Here is a 16,063-nt window from a genome sequence, read left to right on the forward strand (position 1 = left end):
ACATATAATGTATGATTTGTTTCAGAGGTACAGGTCTGTGATTCATCAGTCTTACACAATTCATAGCACTCACCATAGCACATACCCTCCCCAATGTCTATCACCCAGTCACCCCATCCCTCCCACCCCCCACCACTCCAGCAACCCTCAGTTTGTTTCCTGAGATTAAGAATTCCTCGTATCAGTGAGATCATATGATACATGTCTTTCTCTGATTGACTTATTTCGCTTAGCACAATACCCTCCGGTTCCATCCATGTGGTTGCAAATGGCAAGATTTCGTGGGGTTTTTTGATGGCTGCATAATATTCCAGTGTGTGTGTGTGTGTGTGTGTGTGTGTGTGTGTGTGTGTATACATACCACATCTTCTTTATCCATTCAGCTGTTGATGGACATCTTTTTTAAAAAACCTTTTTTATTTTTCATTTTTAGAGTCATATTCTATCCCTTCATTGTAGTTAACCTTATTTTTTGTATATATTTAAGTTGTTCTCCCTTTAAAATTTTGGGATACAGTTTCTTCTAACAGACCAAAATAAACCCTAAATCTCTAGTGTATGGCTTTGTTCTAGTCTCCTGCCTGATCACATTCTCTCCCCTTTTTTTTTTAATTTCTCTTTCTTTTTTCAGCCAACTTCTTATCAATTCCTTTTATAAAATCTTTTCTAATTTTCATCTTTACAGTCATATTCCATCCCTTCATCATATTTACCCTTATTTTTGTACATATATTTGACAAAATATAGCATCCTTTCTTGATTAAAACTCTTCAGTGAAGGGATAGAGGGCACATACCTCAATATCATAAAAGCCATCTATGAAAAACCCACAGCAAATATCATTCTCAATGTGGAAAAACTGAGAGCTTTTCCCCTAAGGTCAGGAACACAGCAGGGATGTCAACTATCACCACTGCTATTCAACATAGTTCTAGAAGTCCTAGCCACAGCAACCAGACAACAAAAAGACATAAAAGGCATCCAAATTGGCAAAGAAGAAGTCAAACTCTCACTCTTTGTAGATGGTATGATACTTTATGTGGAAAACCCAAAAGACTCCACCCGAAACTGCTAGAACTCATACAGGAATTCTGTTAAGTGGCAGGATATAAAATCAATGCACAGAAATCAGTTGCATTTCTATACACCACCAACAAGACAGAAGAAAGAGGAATTAAGGAGTTGATCCCATTTACAATTGTACCCAAAACCGTAAGATACCTAGGAATAAATCTAACCAAAGAGGCAAAGAATCTGTACTCAGAAAACTATAAAATACTCATGAAAGAAACTGAGGAAGACACAAAGAAATGGAAAAATGTTCCATGCTCATGGATTGGAAGAACAAATATTGTGAAGATGTCAATGCTACCTAGAGCAATCTACACATTTAATGCAATCCCTATCAAAATACCATCCACCTTTTTCAAAGAAATGGCACAAATAATCCTAAAATTTGTATGGAACCAGAAAAGACCCCGAATAGCCAGAGGAATGTTGAAAAAGAAAAGTAAAGCTGGTGGCATCACAATTCCAGCCTTCAAGCTCTATTAAAAGCTGTAGTCATCAAGACAGTATGGTACTGTCACAAAAACAGATGCACAGATCAATGGAACAGAATAGAGAGCCCAGAAATGGACCCTCAACTCTATGGTCAACTAATCTTCGACAAAGCAGGAAAGAATGTCCAGTGGAAAAAAGTATCAACAAATGATGTTGGGAAAATTGGACAGCCACATGCGGAAGAATGAAACTGGACCATTTCCTTACACCACACACAAAAATAGACTCAAAATGGATGAAAGACCTAAATGTGAGACAGGAGTCCATCAAAATCCTAAAGGAGAACACAGGCAGCAACCTCTTCGACCTCAGCTGCAGCAACTTCTTCCTAGAAACATTGCCAAAGGCAAGGGAAGCAAGGGCAAAAATGAACTCTTGGGACTTCATCAAGATAAAAAGCTTTTGCACAGCAAAGGAAACAGTCAACAAAACCAAAGACAACCGACAGAATGGGAGAAGATATTTGCAAATGACGTATCAGATAAAGGGCTAGTATCCAAAATCTATAAAGAACTTATCAAACTCAACACCCAAAGAACAACTGATCCAATCAAGAAATGGGCAGAAGACATGAACAGACATTTTTCCAAAGAAGACATCCAAATGGCCAACAGACACATGAAAAAGTGCTCAACATCGCTCAGCATCAGGGAAATCCAAATCAAAACCTCAATGAGATAGATGCCACCTCACACCAGTCAGAATGGCTAAAAGTCAGGAAATGACAGATGTTGGTGTGGATGCGGAGAAAGGGAACCCTTATACTTAGTTTTCTATATACATTTTTTGAGTACCTTCAGTGTGCAAAGTCCTAAAGTTGTATAATTTAAATGAAGCAAGTTGAACATGTCAACTGTGTATGACATAAACAGTTCTATTAGATTCAAACAAAGAGAATAAAATTATACATGCATAAATGTAAGCCTAAGAAAAAAAGATCTTTAGAAATGGCAGCTATTTCTGGGATTCAGGAGACAAGAGAAGAAAATTATCTATCTGGGAAATGCCGAAATCGTTGCTAAAGGAAAGCAAACTACTTGCACTTTGATGAGGACTGATTACCACCTTGTTCTTAATCTTCACTAAAACTCCTCAACTTACTTGCTTCTAGAACCCACCCACCAGTGGGAATACAGCTCAACTTTTATAATAAAAATTAACTTTAGGAAATTTTTCTTGAGCACCTAGATTTTCCTAACAGCCATGACAAAAACTAGGAAAACAACACAATTAGGTGGTAAGTGACCTTATAATGTCTGTGATGAGGGCAGTCATGCTTGCTAAATAGTCCATGAGTCCCTTTTCAGTTTTGATGGAGCCATGTGACTTGTTCTGGCCTCTGGATTATGAGCAGATTTACCAGGTGTCAAAGCATTTAACTGCCAATGGGAGGAGACCTTCTAGTGGGCTCTTTCATCATCATGACAACAAAAGATGCTATGTGTTGAGATGGCAGATTCAGATGTAAGTGGCCTTGATTGCTCAGTCACCACATGGAGGATAATGCTCTAGAGAGTTACCTGGGCTCCCAGTTACTTTGCTGTCTTCAACATACAAAAGTCATGACATTAATCTGTTCTCTATGTGGCATAGGAGGGTCTCAAGGTACATCTTTGCAATGAATGAAAATGTTCCATATAGGCACATTTCTCATCTAAATGCCAGAGTTAAGTTTACAAAGGCAGCCTAGTGGTGGGTCCTCAAATGCCCATCACCATAAATGCAAAACTCCCTTTTTGTGTTTGCAGAAGTAATTCCATATCTTCCATATTTGGAAGTCAGTATGAAAGACTGCATGTTGTCTATTAGGAGGGCCTTTTCTTTTAAAAGCTAAACAAATAATTAAAAAAAAATTTATATTACTTTGCTTTCTATAGTTCATTGAACGATATAAGAAAGCAGAATGAAGGTAATAATGGATTTTTTATATCTATATGGAAAATTGCTTTGCTATTCACCTCTTTGAAACTGTTGCTAAATTCTGGCATTTTTGGTTTATATATCAAAAATAGTAATATGGGGGGAGGAGCAAGATGGCAGAGGAATAGGAGACCTAAATTTCGTCTGGTCCCAGGAATTCAGCTAGATAGGGATCAAACCATTCTGAACACCTACGAACTCAACAGGAGATCGAAGAAAAGAATAGCAGCAACTCTCTGAACAGAAAGGCGACCACTTTCTGGAAGATTAAACAACTCGTCTGAAGTTCTAGAACTTTTGGAGAGAGTGGCTTAAGATTTGGATGCATATCCTTTCTAAAAGCTATTTAAAATATGAATGCATATGGACAAGGACAAGATCATAATATGGGAAAAGAAAGGGACTGACTTTTCAGAAGTAGACGGTTCCTTAACCAAGGGCAGGGAAAAACAACTTGAAATAGCTTTGGAGACATGATCACTCAGAGAAAAGTTTCCAAGCCTGCTAAAATTTCTGGAAGTTATTTTCACAGAAAAACAGGTCATACCCTGACAACCAGGACCTCGCAAGAATAAGAGAATTATGTCAATGAGGACCATGCTGGCAGTGGGATGAGATTAGAAGGAAACAGCTTTCCAGAAGTGGGTTCCTTGAGCTGCAAGCAGTAGAGCTGTGGAACATCCCTGATTTCCAGGTTAGTCCAGACTTCAGTTTAAAATAAAAGGAATTTTAAAGAAGATGTGGCACACATATACAATGGAATACTACTCAGCCATCAGAAAGGATGAATACCCACCATTTGCATCGACATGGATGGAACTGGAGGGGATTATGCTAAGTGAAGTCAGTCAAGCAGAAAAAGACAATTATCATATGGTTTCACTCATATGTGGAACAAAAGCAATAGCACGGAGGACCATAGGAGAAGGGAAGGAAATCTGAAGAGGGAGAAATAACAGAGGGAGACAAACCATGAGAGATTGTGGACCCTGGGAAACAATCTGGGGGTTTCAGAGGGCAGGGGGTGAGGGAAGGGGGTAACAGGGTCATGGGTATTGAGGAGGGCACATGCTGTGATGAGCACTGGGTGTTATACTTAACTAATGAATCAAGAACACTACATCAAAAATTAATGATGTACTTATACAGTGGCTAACTGAACATAATAAAAAAAAAGAATTTTAACTTGTTTAAAAGCCAAAAAAAAAAAAATAGTAATATAATCATTTCTATCTGGATGAATATTCAAAGATTTGAAGAATTTTTTTGTTTTTTTGTTTTTTTAAATATTTTATTTATTTAATTGACAGGGAGAGAGAGAGAGAGACAGCGTGAGAGGGAACACAAGCAGGGGGAGTGGGAGAGGAAGAAGCAGGCTTCTGGCCGAGCAGGGAGCCCGATGCAGGGCTCGATCCCAGGACCCTGGGATCATGACCTGAGCTGAAGGCAGTCGCTTAACCAACTGAGCCACCCAGGCGCCCCAAGATTTGAAGAATTTTTATCATGACATTATTTAAATAAAATATTAGAGACCAGATAAATGTTCAATTATAGATTATTCATATATTTGGAACATTCATTTCATGACATATTTTGTAGGCATTTAACATGACAATGTAGAACATCAGCTTTCAGATGGGATACAGTAACATTCATTTATCTGATTAAAAATGGGAAGAGTTACAGCCAACATGATACAACTGTATGCATCTGCAAAACTATTTTATCTAGACTACAGCCTGATTTTCAAAATTTGAGCACATCCTTTGAATTTTGTATAAGTGAACACGTGAGTTGCTTCAGGGAAAAATAAATAGAAAACTACCCTGAAAAGAAGAATCCATGATAGGATAAGAAAAGATAACTAAAAAGACAAAAGAAAATGATCTGCATCCCCAACTCATAGCAGCTACATAGAATTGTAGGGATTGACTTCAGAAGGTACACAAAGTGTTAAGACAAATGGTCAAAGCAATTTAGTAGGATGGATAGATATTGGAGTATGACTTTCTGTTATGAAAGCAAAGACTTATCTAACTTGAGATGCATTCACGTATATCTTTGTGAGGCTATATTTTCTTTCTTAGTGTAATTCCAGTTGCTGGTCATGGAATTTGTTTTTCTTTTCTTTCTTTGTTACTTTAAGGAAATTAAGGTCAGCCAAAACATTTTTACTCTCCACATTTGAATCTGAAGCACAACAATTTCCACTGAGGATTCTTGTGGAACTTCATTTTAGTTATGTTTTAATAAAGTCTTATTTGCATTGACTTCTGAGGTGGCATGGCATTCCCTCACTGATAAACTATTTGGGTTTAGTTTTTTTATGGAAAGATTTTAATTTAATATGATAGATTCAAACTTTCAGGTTTTATATGCATGCCTGGAAGCCTTTTAATAACTTGCAATAATAAACAAAATGAATTTGATTTTAGGGTAGACACTCTTGTAATTGGTATTTTTACCAACTCAGGGTGTTTATTTTTCCAAAAAAAAAAAATAAAGTGCATTCTTTCCAATCCTTGCGGAATGAAGAGTAACAGAATTGTAATTCCATAGCTGCAATGAAAAAAATTCATACAGATCTATTTCTTACTTTAGACATGATCCTTGCATAACTCAAAAAAAGGAATTTTCCCCATATCTTAAATTCATTTACCTTTCTGCATAGTTAGGGATCAAGGTATAATAAAATATTTTAAAAAATATATTAACAGGTAGTAGATAAGGCTAGTATGGACTAAAAACCTGCATAGGAAATTATATTATTTTAACTTACAAAATTGTATATTTTGAACACAGAAGTGATTTTGATAAATGACAGAATTCTGCCTAAGGCCACAGTAGAGACAAGAACAAGGAACATAGGAATAGGGAATCTACAAATTAGCATGTTATGATTATTCTCTTTCATAGCATTTAAGAACAGCTTTGAAAAGTTCCAATGTCTTCAGCAGTTTAAACTTATTTCTACTGTACCTAAGTAGCATGTACTATAACTCAAATTGACAAGGTTGCCTGAGAAATATTGGCACAACTCTTGTATAGTGATGAAGCATTACTGAACAATATTTTTTGGATGATAAACAGTAATGGAAATTTGAGATTGAAATGGCCTTTTCAAGGGAGTAGGTCACACCTACGAAAACACAAGATAGGTATTTAAGTTTGTCTCTCATTCCTGGATATTGAGCTTCTTCAAGTGTTTGTGCGTTAGTCAATTTGACACCTCAAGGATCCCTAATTTTTATGAAGATGTCAGCATGCTGGTAACATTTTTTGAAAGATCTATTTAAAAAAAAAAATTCTGTATCTTACTTGCCCCAAGACTGAATATAATTTTTCATGATAGGTACAGGGCTGATGAAATACTGAATGGGTTGTGGGAGGAGGGGTTGCAGTTGGGGCAGGTTGGAGGAATATGAGGATTTCAATAATTTTCTGCAGTGATAATACTCTGTTTCAGTTCTCAAGAAACAAAAGTAATAGCTACTACTTAGTAGGCTTTGCTAAGAACTTGAGGAAAGAAAATCACTGAGCCTCAGTTTCTTCATCTGTATATAAGGGCAATGTCTAGCTCTCAGGTTATCGTGGGGGAAAAATTACACAATATATACAAAAGCCAGTCCAAGTTAAACTATATAAAGATTTCAAGGTTTAAAATCCACAGGTGTACTTTAATTAACTGAAAAACACTGAAAAATCCTGCATGAGTTTTAACTTGTAGATGTGCTCCTGATGTGGTGAACACACTAAAGAAAAAAAAAAAAGCTGTACCATTAAGAAAGGAGTCAGGGTGGAAAGAAACACTGCCTAATATAGATGTCATCTGTGTCATCAAAGACTCTGAAGGTCCCATACATTGCAACCCTTCAGCACATTCCAATACCGATCTGCCTTCACGTAAGATAGGGTTATGTCCCACTAAACCCATAAACCCATCGTAAGTTGAAAATATTTTAATGCACCTAACCTCTTGAACATCATAGCTTAGCCCAGCCTACCTTAAATGTCTCAGAACACTCACATTAACTTGCAGTTGGGCAAAACCATCTAACACAAAGTCTATTTTATGATAAAGTGTTATGTATCTCATGTAATCTCTTGAGCACTACCCTGAAAGTCAAAAACGAAATGGCTATATGAGTCCAAAATGGTTTTAAGTGCATCAGTTGTTTACACCCTCATGATCATATGGCTGACTGGGAGTTGGGGCCCAATGCCCAGCATGAGGAGAGACTATTTTACCCCATAGCGCTAGCCTGTGGAAAGATCACACTTCCAAGTGCCACTATTGTCTGCATGCATATTGCTTTCGCACCATCAGGAAAGCCCAAAAATCATTAAGTCAAATTATCATAAACTGGGGACTGTCTGTATGTAATCTCAGATGCCTTTGACCCATCACCAGTTGTTGCCACACTCACATTTTCTTATTGCAAATCTTATTTTTGTGTATTTCTTTTTTTTTTTAAAGATTTTATTTTATTTATTTGACAGACAGAGAGAGACAGCTAGAGAGGGAACACAAGCAGGGGGAGCGGGAGAGGGAGAAGCAGGGGGAGCGGGAGAGGGAGAAGCAGGGGGAGCGGGAGAGGGAGAAGCAGGCGTCCCACGGAGCAGAGAGCCCGATGCGGGACTTGATCCCAGGACCCTGGGATCGTGACCTGAGCCCAAGGCAGACGCTCAACGACTGAGCCACCCAGGCGCCCCTTATTTTTGTGTATTTCTAAATTCAGGTTTCAATGGTCAAATAATTATATCAGGCTTGCAAAAAACTAATATAGTTAATAATATAGTCACTCAGGGGAAAGTGTAGTTTGAGGTTTTTTCTGATCTCATTTATATTACTTCTTTCATTGTAGCAAAGTTTTAGGTAGGCTTGTAAAATTGTCCTGCTTGTTTTCAGTACTAAAATAAACTTCTGAGGAGTTCATTTCTCTCTCTTGCCTGTATACAAATGTTGTACGATAAGTATTCCAAGAAGAGTCTGTTATCAGTATTGGTCTTTTCCCCAGAGCTTGTTTCCCTTCTAGTTTCTAAACTTGAGTATCTTGGAGTTCTCTTAGATTTTTCCCTTTCCATCTACAAATTTATATTCATCAAGTCCTATTTACACTTCCTTTTCATTTTTGGGGGGGGGCTCTTCTTTCCTAGTTTACTGCTAATTTCATTCCAATGTCCCTCCAGTAATCTTCCACACAAACTCTGTCAACTCATTTTCCATGATAGTCCAACAAGCTAGGCAGGTCTCCTCCTTCACCAAATATCTGCTGACTTTGGGCAGGTGGTTGTAGGAGTATGGGTGATTTTCTTTGGGCAAAGAAGACCTTGCAGTGGGGAAGTCTGCCTTGAGACCTGAATGATGAGAAGGGAGCTGCCGTGAGAGGCTGTGATGGGGGTGCAAGCTTGATGTGTGTGAGAAAAAGGTGGCTAGCAAACAGGACATGGGCAGTGAGAAGAGAGGCCCAGAGGTGGGAAAGTAGCCAGGTCATACAGGGCTTCATGGAAACTGCCATTTTTTTTAAGTATGCTGGAAAATCATGGAGGGATTTTAAGCAAGGGGAATGACAGGATCTGATTTACTTTTTAAATGGTCACTCTGGTTGCTCATAGATGGATGCTGTGGAGATAGAGTCAAGGGAGCCTTCCTAAACACTCCTTCCTCTGAACTTCCTGAAATTCCTTCTCTTACTCACTTGACTTTTACATATATGTAATCTTGTATTATTCCACTTTAGGTGTGTAGCGCACAATTTCACCAAATGCTCTTTAATGGACCTTTGTGTTCTCCATAGCACTTGATCAGATGCTTTGCATCTGATAGGTATACAACAGATAGTATAGTAACTGTTGATGGAGCCTAGTATATAAACTACCTATCCTAGTAAAACAGAATAAACGAGACCTGAAGAAGGTCAGTGTCTTAAGGAGAAGCCCCTGTAGATTAGCTCATCCTAGCAATGGTGAGCAGTCTGAAGACAGGGCTTCTAAGTCTTCTATGTTCACTGTACCTCATTCCATGTTGACATCTAATAGAGTTCCTCAACATCACTGGAACTCACTAATAGTTTGTTGAAAATCATCCAATGCTGCACTTAAGATCTGTGCATGTTATTGTGTGCAAATGTGTTCTCAAAAGAAAAAAAGGAGTAAACAAAATTTGCACTCTAGTTAATGATATGCACATTGGAGTATTAGGGAGAAGTATACTGATGGTTGCAACTGACTTTGAAAAGCACCAAAAAATAAGATGAATTGATGGATGGGTCGAAAGATGGATAGGTAGGAAGATATGTGAAAAGTAGACTATATTAAAATGGCAGGATCAAAGTGATTCCATATATAGGGATATGGGTATTTATTATAAAATTATTTCAACTGTTCTATGCATTTCAAACTTTTCATAATAAAATACGGTGAAAAGCCGGTTGCAAGTGATAACTAAAAAAAGATCATATCAACAAAATGCTTAAGTTTATAGTTCTGTACTTCCAATTTTACATATCTGAGCTTTCAGGAAATCTTCCAGTCCTTACACAGGATACAGATTTTGCCCATTTATTTATGACTTTGAAAAGTGCCCCAAGAAGCGGTGTAATCAGTTCAACTTCTTATGGCTTCCTAAGTTAACAATTTGGGTTATATTCACCTATAGTTTCTAAGTGATGGCTATGTCTCTGATAAAATTTTCCGATCTATAAAAACCAGAAAATAAAGTTAAAACATTAAATCATTATTAAAATGATTGTTTTGTGATACTTAATGATAATTAATACAAATAATTACATATTACTTATTGGGCAGTATAGTCTTGCCTTAGCATTTCATCAGGAGTGATAGCAAAAAGTACAATCAGCTGAATATAGCAACAGTCTCTCCCTGACACTCTCCCCATCCTCTCCTCTAGCCTCTCGTTCCTTCTCCCTCCCTCTGCCTCCCTGGCTCCCTTTGCCCCATCTCTTTTTTTCTGATGAAGAGACACTGCATAGCTTAGGTAAGCAAGGCATTTAAATGGGAGGGGAAATGATCAACATTAGTTCAAGATTAAAGTTCTGTAACTAGTTTTGTCTTTTTTTTTTTTTTTAGAATGAAATTTCTAACAATCTGAAGCACTACTGCGCATACCATATAACATAAAAGCACAACTTTCGGTTTCCACCTCCTTTATCATTTTTCTAGACAGTTTATTTTAACATACTGCTTTTGTGAATGATTTAAATGGGAAAAAAATGTTCCTTAGTTTTTCTTTTCAAACAACAGAATGCACATACTCACATTCACACTTTTTTACTCTAGGAAAAAGGAATAGAATGCCTATCCAAAGTGTACTTTCAACTTTCAGTTTGTATTGCAGACAATCGATATCTTTGAAGGAGACTTTAAGTGACAGCACAAAAGTATCCTTGCTTCCACTGGGCCAACCTATGGCTAATATTTGAAGTCAGTGGAAGCTTTACATTTCTTAAAGGTCTGCCCAGGTGTCAATAAATATGAGAAATGGGCTCAGAGCTGTGTGTAAATGAATAGGTTGCATGCATTTTGAGGCAGTCTTTACAGGAACACATTGAGAGATCTGGCATTCTTAAAATCGAGCATATGTCATATCAACATTCCTACTACAAAGTATTTTGTTACTGTTTCTGTGCTCTAAATAGCCCCATGCAAAGGCACATCACTGAACCAAAGCATATGGAGGTGGCTATTCAGTTATGCTGAGCTATGCTACAGTATCAGTTTGCTACTGCCTTACTCACCTTGTTCTACACATTGGCCAATGGAAATTTCTGCTCAGAAATTATAATGTAGCAAAGAAAGAAGTAAATACACCAGGGTGGATTCCATTTCTCAAGACATATCAATATGAACCAGTGCTATTGTCTGTTTCCTGCTGAATCCATAAAACATATGCACCTATGCCTTAAGGAAACAGTAACTCTTTAAATTGCCTTATATTTACAATTACCTAATTACTTTATTTTGCCAAAAATAAAGGTCATTAAAATCATCTTGAAGCTTCCCTTAAATTTCAGAAGTAGCCTGCAAGTTGTACAGTCTTTAACTATGTTCCATTTAACACATTTAATAGATGTAAAAGCTCACAAGTGATGATATAAAGGATAATTTACGCTTGCAATGCATTTTTGTCCAATTAATAGATTGCCTGCGTGTTGCATATTTTGCATGACAAAAGAGCAGAATATTAAACTGCCATTCATAATGAAAATGCACTTTGCAAATTAAAAGTGCCGAAACAGAAATTTTTCACCCTGTTTAGGAAATAAACAGTCCTTAACCAATTAAACTGCATTGTAATAATTCTATGATTTATTGCAAGTTGTTTAACTTTCAAAACTTGGCTAACCCATATTAAGGTCACAATCCATCATGTCTTGCTTGGAAAGCCAGCAAATAATGGCTGTTGTATTAGCTGCTTTTGATGATAGTATGAAAGAAGTATTAGCACTTGTCAACAAAACTGCTTACAACATAACATTAGCATGCATGGGCTGCTGTACCTATTTATTATTCTGGCAGCTTCACACATATTGTTACAAGCTTATAAAACATTTTGTCGGGTGGAAACCGAATGTACACTGTTTGGTTTTCTGATAGACTGGCAGCATAAATGTCTGGGCTGACTTAGTTTAGTTTAAGTGTAAATAGAGACACAAATTCTTCAACCTGTTCTCTTATTGATACTGAAAAGTGCTGAATTATTCAGCATCCAACTCTTCTGTTTGTGTCTATCACAGTTATCAATTACCCATCAGTCTTCTTGTCAAAACAGAATGGATTAATCTGGCTGAAAATAAGACAAATAAATGGATACTATAACAGGGGTGCGGGGTTGCCAGACTGTCAAAGGGAAATCCAGGCAGTGACATTTGCCGTCAAAAATGGGATCTCTGGCTTAAGTGAGCAAATGATTCCCCTTTGCGAGCCAAGAATGCACTTAGCTCACCGTAAGTAAATTAATCTGCCTTCTTTGACTGCTAATGCATTAGCACTGAGGTAATAGTTCAACTGCTGAAATTCCTTTATGTTTAAATAATTTTGGTCATCATTATTGTTTCTCAAGGAAATGCAGATACTTTATCTTGGTGAGGAGAGGGTTGCCGGGTAAATAAATGAGCCCGTTTAACAATGAAGTTATTGCTGATAGTTTTGTGCCACTTCATAGCTCTCAGCTCATGTGGTACCAAGTAACTCTTTGCACAGATGGCTGGTGGAACCCATCCAGCATCTGCAAAGTCCATCCCTGTTTTCTTTCCCAAACATTTTATTTGGAAATCTTGTTTGGCAAACTTCCTGAGACTCTGCCTAGCTGTTCAAAGTACATATTTCCAATCTATCTCATTTGGCCCTTCTATAAAAAAAGAGCCAGCAAAGTGCCTTCTTATTTGGCACAAAAAATGCAGCCACAGACTGAAGCAAGTTTTAAGTTCCTGGCCAAAAATTTAGAAGAATTTTATCTTAGATGCTTCTATACTGGACTGTTTTACATAGTCATCATTAACATCTGAAGCCTTCACATCATGACAGGATCAAAACCCCCCAATCTGTATCAGCCGATAAGCTTCACTTTGCCAAAAGTTCCCTCTTGTTCTCATTTCCCCAGACATTTGTATCCTAACTAGTGTGGACACGGTTCTTACTCACACTGTGGGACGGTGAGATATTTAAGGAGAGCTACCTGCTAGAAAATGGTTCCATCCACTTGATGAATGAACAGATTATTTTTGAATGAAATCACCATCTTTTTGTGTGTGTTTGTTTTTCCAATAGATGGTGTACAGAACTTCAAACATTTAAAAACCAAAACCAAAAACCCTTCCTGTATTTTGGGGAGTTCAAAAGAGGTCACACTAATAATTACATTCTAAGTACAACTTTCTCAATTCTCTTAAAGACTTTGACAGACTGGAAATTTTGGTCTCACATTCCCAGAACATTACCACAAAATTCTGCTCAATGTAAATCAGTTTCCCAGAACTTCAGCATTTGAGGGAAATGCACAAATTGGCCTGATCACAGCTCATCTTTGCTAAATCTCATTAGCTTCATATAGAACCCCAAAACTACTTCATGGAAGGCAGCTGGTAAACATGTGCAAACACTGAAACTTCTGAAATGAGACAGTATTTTTGTTGCCAATTTATCATTTCACTTTGTCACTCCTGACCTTCTTCTCTTTTTAAATATGTAACTCCCTTATAAGCAAAGTGGCATTGTACAAAATTTCGCTTGGCCAAAAAGTGTTTCCCAAACTTTAATTTTTTTCCCTTAGGATTAATTCTTTGCAATAATAGCGACTAAGCTAATTGACAGGTGTACATAATGAACTTATTTCCAAATTCTAGATGTCATTTCCCATTCTTTGAGGAACTTTTCAAAATGTATCTGTCATTTCAGATTCAAGTTGTCCAAGCCTACATATTCTCTCCCACTGGTTCCCCCCCTTTTTTAAAAGTTTTTATTTATTTATTTGAGAGAGAGAGAGAAAATGACCAGGGAGAGGGGGAGAGGCAGAGGCAGAGGGAGAGGCCGAGGGAGAGGGAGAGGAAGAGGGAGACTTCCCCACTGAGCAGGGAGCCCGATGAAGGGCTTGATCCCAGGACCCTGGGATCGTGACCTGAGCTGAAGGCAGACGCTTAACCGACCAAGCCACACTGGTTCCCTATTACCAAAATCCTCCATCAGTTGCTAAGCCCTACACAGTCCACCTTTACACTGTTATTTTCCCTTCAATTATGACTTTCACGGTGCTTTTGCAGTCCCTCCTGATTCATTCATACATTCATGCATGCACCAGTTCATTTATTCAACAGCTCTTTGAGGGCCAAACATGAGTGGTCTCTCTGCCTCAAGTCTTTCCAACACACCTCCCACTCTGGCCACCTGCCTTCAGCCTGAAATACCCTGTGCCATCCAACCCAGCCTTTAAATCTCAGTTCAAGTGCAACCTCTTTGCACATTTTTTTTTCCCTTCACCCACTTGTTATTTCTTACTTCTTCCAGTCTCTTTAGCATTTTTCTATCTCCCTTATCACAACATGGTAGAATTCCTACCTCTGCCACTGACTAGCTTTGGGAAGCTCTCTAACCAATTGAAGCCTCAGTTTCTCCTCCAAAATCAGAGATACTATTACTACATATGGTGTGAAGTTAAATGAAATAATAACATACTTAGAACAATGCCAGTGTACATTCAAGTTCTTGTTATATCATTGTACACAGCAAGGAGTTAAAAATATTTGTTGTGTGTCTGTTGGCCATTTGGATGTCTTCTTTGGAAAAATGTCTGTTCATGTCTTCTGTCCATTTCTTGATTGGATTCTTTGTTCTTTGGGTGTTGAGTTTGATGAGTTCTTTATAGATTTTGGATACTAGCCCTTTATCTGATACGTCATTTGCAAATATCTTCTCCCATTCTGTCGGTTGTCTTTTGGTTTTGTTGACTGTTTCCTTTGCTTTGCAAAAGCTTTTTATCTTGATGAAGTCCCAATAGTTCATTTTTGCCCTTGCTTCCCTTGCCTTTGGCAATGTTTCTAGGAAGAAGCTGCTTCGGCTGAGGTCGAAGAGGTTGCTGCCTGTGTTCTCCTTTAGGATTTTGATGGACTCCTGTCTCATGAAAAAGTGCTCAATATTGCTCGGCATCAGGGAAATCCAAATCAAAACCTCAATGAGATACCACCTCACACCAGTCAGAATGGCTAAAATTAACAAGTCAGGAAACGACAGATGTTGGCGGGGATGCGGAGAAAGGGGAACCCTCCTACACTGTTGGTGGGAATGCAAGCTGGTGCAGCCACTCTGGAAAACTGTATGGAGGTTCCTCAAAAAGTTGAAAATAGAGCTACCATATGATCCAGCAATTGCACTACTGGGTATTTACCCCAAAGATACAAAAGTAGGGATCCGAAAGGGTATGTGCACCCCGATGTTTATAGCAGCAATGTCCACAATAGCCAAACTGTGGAAAGAGCCAAGATGTCCATCGACAGATGAATGGATAAAGAAGGTGTGGTATATATATATACAATGGAATATTATGCAGCCATCAAAAGAAATGAGATCTTGCCATTTGCAACAACGTGGATGGAACTGGAGGGTATTATGTTGAGCGAAATAAGTCAAACAGAGAAAGACATGTATCATATGACCTCACTGATATGAGGAATTCTTAATCTCAGGAAACAAACTGAGGGTTGCTGGAGTGGGGGGTGGGGTGGGAGGGATGGGGTGGCCGGGTGATAGACACTGGGGAGGGTATGTGCTCTGGTAAGCGCTGTGAATTGTGCAAGACTGTTGAATCTCAGATCTGTACCTCTGAAACAAATAATGCAATATATGTTAAGAAAAAAAAAAGAAGAAGAAGAAGGTAGCGGGAGGGGAAGAATGAAGTGGGGGAAATCGGAGGGGTAGACGAACCATGAGAGACGATGGACTCTGAAAAACAAACTGAGGGTTCTAGAGGGGAGGGGGGGGGTGGGAGGATGGGTTAGCCAGGTGATGGGTATTAAAGAGGGCACATTCTGCATGGAGCACTGGGTGTTATGCACAAACAATGAATCAT

Source organism: Neomonachus schauinslandi, chromosome 7 (genome assembly GCF_002201575.2).
Source record: "Neomonachus schauinslandi chromosome 7, ASM220157v2, whole genome shotgun sequence".
Lineage (NCBI taxonomy): Eukaryota > Metazoa > Chordata > Mammalia > Carnivora > Phocidae > Neomonachus > Neomonachus schauinslandi.